Source organism: Micromesistius poutassou, assembly GCF_964030765.1.
Source record: "Micromesistius poutassou genome assembly, chromosome: 1".
Lineage (NCBI taxonomy): Eukaryota > Metazoa > Chordata > Actinopteri > Gadiformes > Gadidae > Micromesistius > Micromesistius poutassou.
In genome coordinates, this window is record NC_140271.1 from 8,468,054 (window position 1) to 8,473,476 (window position 5,423).

At 39.4% G+C, this 5,423-nt stretch overlaps 1 pseudogene across 1 annotated transcript; it reads right to left on the minus strand.

Moving 5' to 3' along the window:
* Window positions 1-1,367: 1,367 nt before the first annotated feature.
* LOC311343752 lies at window positions 1,368-3,158 on the minus strand (annotated as a pseudogene). The gene is made up of 2 exons: window positions 2,435-3,158; window positions 1,368-1,888 (listed from the first exon to the last, which is right to left on the minus strand). The product of its transcript is annotated as an uncharacterized misc_RNA (transcript).
* Window positions 3,159-5,423: the final 2,265 nt, after the last annotated feature.

Below are 5,423 nucleotides of genomic sequence, written 5' to 3' on the forward strand. Positions count from 1 at the left end.
TAAGTGACATATAACTTGCCAGCAGAAGGCAGTGTTCAGAATATTAGCTTTAAGCACAAATAACAATGCTTTGCAATCTTTCATTGTTAATGTTTTCCAACTGTATTCATAATTAATTATACTTACCTTTGATTGCATTTCAAGCTCTTAAATATTAAATTGCGAGCAATTACTGTCCTTCCTTGTGTGATGATTCTGTCGTCATGTCATTCTCAGATTCTCTTTTAAATATGTTTATATGTATGAAAAATAATAGTGTTTGTCATGGAATGTGCTTCAGTGATTCTCTGTCTCACCACAGAATGTGCTGACAAAAGCCTGCTGCTGCTGCCACCACAGCATGCAGATTTATACTTCGTGAGCAAGAGCTAAATTAAGTCAGGAGGCTTCAATTGCTGCCAAGATGGTATTCTAGTGAGTTGGTGTTTGAGTTTAAAGGTATTTTGTTGAGTTGTGTACTTAAATTATCTAAAATGTTCAACGAGAAATCTGTCTTTTTATTCACGATAATGGTCTATTATATTTGGTCACATGTCAATGATGTCATATGCCAAGATCTGGAAAAAACATGGCAAAACATTAGTCCAATTGAGATCTGAATTATTGATAGGATTTTTCAACATCGATCTAGCATACTACAATGTGCTACTTTGATATGTGGTCCAAACCAGCCCCCAACAGCCCCCACCCCCTGCACAGGATCATCCCTGCAGAGAAGACGCCTGGTAGAATTCATTTATCAATCTTGAGTTTACAAATTAGTATTCGGAATGCCACAAATACCACAAAACTATCATTGAATACACGGTTTAAATTCCAACTCGTTTTGTAGACAAAAGGGAAAAAAAATCATAATAATAGGTTCCACAAAAGTATGCATGGAAAGTCTGTTTAATCTGTATTATATACATTCTGTGTCTGACACCCACACTGGAGCTCCACTGGGCACACAGTTCTTTACATGCTTAGCCCTGTAAGACCCAAATATAGAAAAACCTAAAAAAAAAATATTTTACCTTTCAGATGTTGTTGTAGGAGGCCTTTGATGCAGAAATTAAAGAGTTTTTTTGTTTTGTTTTGTTTTTAGAGAAATGTTGTAATATTGCAACATTGGGCTTAGTTGGGAGCAGAATTTCTGTATTTGTACTCACGTTGTCTGAACAATTCAGAACAACTAAGGGTTCATTTGCAGGGTTGAATGCTTATTTAGCCCCATAACGGTATATAACATTAATAATAATCACACATTAGTCATATTTTTATGAAGTCATTTATTAAAAATATCAAAAATATTAAACAAGATAAAACTCTTAAAAAACGCTTTTTCCCCTCTTTTTTTCTTTTCATGACATTGGTCATGAAGACTTTCATTGGTGGAGAAAGTCCCAAAAACAGTCCCTGTCGTCTGAAAAGCAAAGCGAACATCACACTTTCTGCATTGTGTGTTGGTGTATCCTTTATTGCAGTGTCTGCAGCGTCCTCTCCTTGTCTTCCTTGGGAAATGGGCAACTAGATTTTTGCGTACATCCAATGGGAGGTGTGCACATCTCTTGGATGGCCTCTTCTGAGCATTCAGAGGGCTTCCTGATGTCACTGTCTGTGTTGCTGGGCTCCCTTTGCCTGAAGATGGCCATCCTCTCTTTGGAGTTTGAAGTGTTGCGTTTACCAGGATGAGAGAGGATGCTAGCTGTGCCTGAAACTGTCTCCTGTTCATTGTCTCTTTGCTAGACATCTTGAGCGCTTTACAGTCCCGCTTGTAGAGCAGCCAGGCATTGACCACAGCGAGGATGATGGTGTGCCAGAAGATGTACATGTACCAGCGACGGGATTTGATGGGGAACTTATATTTGGCTGTAAATGAGTCCAACAAATCCACACCTCCCATGTACTTGTTGTAGGCACCAACAATGTAAGGCCTCTCAACTTCAATGTAGGTTCTGTTGGCTTTGTCCCAGCGTTGAATCTTCTGCACAGGTTCAGGTCCAGCAAAGGATGACACAAGTGTGACGGCCCTGCTGTCATACCATTTGACAGCACAGATGTTGTGATTCCCCTCCACTCTGACGTCATAGCTTCCTCTCCCCTTTTTCTTCAAGCTCTTCTCGTCTTCAAGGTTACAGTTGGGTAGGCGCACCTGCCTGGCTGTTCCCACGTAATGAATTCCCCGATCAAGGAGCTTCACTAATAATGGAACACAGGTGAAGTAGTTGTCTGCATACAGTTTGTAGTTCTGACCTTCTGGAAGTGTGGAAGCAAGTTTCATCACAACCTCACCTGATAATCCAAGTTCAGATTTGGCTCGTATTCCGTTGACACTGCCTTGGTAGACATCAAAGTCACACATCATGCCAGAGATTCCAGTTCTCACCCACACTTTGAATCCCCATGGGTTTGGCTTGCCTCGCATATATTGCTTGATGCTGCTGAATTTCCCCTTGAAAGGAATCATCATCTCATCCACAGAGTTGTGCTCTTCTGGTACCACCTGCAGGCATTTCTCTCTGAATGAATCAAGCCACAGTCTGAGTTTCCATAGTTTGTCTTTCTTTTCCGTCTCAGATACTGTCATGTTGTTTACAAAATGTAATGACGTCAACAGGGATTGGAATCTGTTGCGTGGCATCACATCAGCAACAGGGGAGTACCGCGTCTCTGTCTCCCAATACATACGGGTTCCAGCCATTTGTACCAGACCCATCTTCTTTGCAGTGGTGTTTACAGATGTTCCATGCGCCTGAAAGCTGTACTCATTCGTGTTTTGTGCCAGAGCCTCAACCATGTCTTCGGACACAAACTTCTGGAAGTATTCCAATGGTATGTGGAGGGAAATGTCATCTGCTGTGATATCCAGACCAGAAAAATCAGAGTTGGGACTGATGAAATATTTTTTCAGCCAGCGATACCTGTCACGGGGCATGGTGTGTTTGTTTGTTTTTGGCTCGATGTCCACGTAACTATCAGCCGGACAGTCCATGGGTGGTTGGTTTTCTTTGTCCACTTCTTTACAGACATCTTCAGTCTGTAAAGAAGTCTTCATCACTCTCATCGGTGTCACTGATTTCCATCTCAACCTCACTCTCAACCTCACTCTCTCCATTTTGGACCATGTCAATAACATCCTGCACACTGTATCACGGCTCTCTCCTTGCTGGTGGCATCCTGAAAATAAAATATAAATTAATTAACATGTATATATATATATATGTTTTATAAATTGTAGTACATAACCTGAAGGAATAGATAGGGTGGTGGACCAAGCGCTCAGGGTAGAAATGTTTTCCAGGCAGACAATACTGTCTGCCTGGTAAGTTTTGGACAAAGGCGTCTGCTAAATTCCCTAAATGTAAATGTAAATGGATTAATGGCTCTAATTATCATACTAAAAGGAAAACATGCATACCCCCACTTACATCCACACCCCACATTCAGGAACATTCCTTTCCCCAGAACTGAATTGTCTGTTGATATCCTCTTTGTGGACAAAGTCATGGAATTTTAGGTCAGGCTGATCAAATTAACTACATTTTTTAGAGATAAAACTCTTAAATCAGTCAAATTTGACCAGAACACAACACAAGGGTAGAATGTATACTATCCATGTATAAAGAAAATACACTGTTTCAGGCAGTGGTGTAGTGGAGGGAATACAACCTGTATGAGCCCACTGCAACAAGCCAGCTATTTTGACTATCACATTCACCCAGTGTTGTATAATTGCAACAATTATATAACAAGCTCTAAATGAAATTTGATGCATCTATTCCACAATAACTACATACATACATGCTCTAGACATTGTAATAACAACCAAAAAAATATATAAAAGACATTTTACTTACTTGAATCTGATGAATCCAGTCCAATGAAACAAATAGATGTTGTTCGAAGGAAACCTTGAGAGGTTGTGTGAGTTCATGGCCAGAAGGCGTGACTTATAAACAAATGTACGATCCAATAGCATTGTGAGACTGAACAATAGGACCCAATGACTATGTAAATGTGGTAAAAAAAGAGATAAAATATAACAGATTGTTTTTTAGGGTGGTTAAAGGTAACGTTGTAATTTTACAACAAGGGGTGTTACAGGGTTGATGTAGGCGAGCAAACCTAACCCGATCAATTTTAATCCATGGAGAAACGTTGCCGGTTGAATTGCATTTTAGTTAAGATATCGTTTAGGGAATGGTACTTTTAGTTCCCTGATGTAATTCTGAGTGTGAATATCTGTTGAGTATAACCATCTATATATAACATTTATAGCTTAAAAAATGAATAAAACACATTGGTTGGAAACACTTTAATGTGTACGTTAACCAGTTGCGTATGGCAGCCACAAAGCACGCTTTTAAGATGGGCATCAAAGAAAATGTTATTTTGCGAGTTTTAGCTACTCCTCCGGCTGTTTTCTGGTCCTTTTCTTTTCTTACTGCCCCTTTTAAGTTTCAAAGGCATGTTGCTTGGCTTGCAGATGTGCTTTCAGTTTTTGCACCTTAACCAGCCTTATCGTATCATCTCGTCACATTAGAAAACATACATATTACCCAGCAATCATCATTGCATATCTGTATCCAAGAATACCAAAGAGAATAAGAAATGATTAATCGTTTTTTACAGTTTATGGATAATTGTTATAGTTTATGTAGAATAACCATATCATTTTGTTATAAATTGACACTGACTATTTTACAAACGATAATAAACATGACAGATGAGTTTGCCTTTTCGAGGGCATATAAATGTCACGCCTTGACTCAGGGACAGGGACTCAAAAGCAAAACTCAAAAGACGGCAGAATGATTTAACCAAAACGCTTTACTCGAAAAGGGTAACAAAAAACACTCATCGAGGATACAAAACTATACCAAAAGATGCTCACTAAGGAGTTTACAAAAACACAATTAAATGCAAAAAGTATCTGTGCACAAAAACTAACAAATACTGAGGCTTGACAACACCCATTGGACACAAGACGAACTGACACTAGACAAAGGGAAACAAGGGCTATTTATACATGAGGGAGGGGAACACAGGTGAGACGAATCAGGGACCGGGGAGGCAATCACAAGGAGGAAGTCAAGTGCCTGAAATGAGGGGGAAAAGGGAACTACAAAATAAAACAGGAAGTGAACGACAAGACTAGACATGAGTGATTTTAACTTGACATAAAAGTGCTCAACAGAATTAACACACTTTGTGTGACATGACAATAAATTAAATGGCACCTTTTTTAATTGACCGTGAGTACTTGTTGGAATTCTATATTCAGGCGTATTCCCAACACATTGTTGGAAGGCCTGCTCTCTTAACGGACCCCCTACCCCACAGGCCCCAGTACAATCACATGGCCTGAACAGTCTATATTTACGCTACTGACTGAAACATTATTAGTTACAGTAATGTTCCTAAAGTTATTTTTTTTGGTA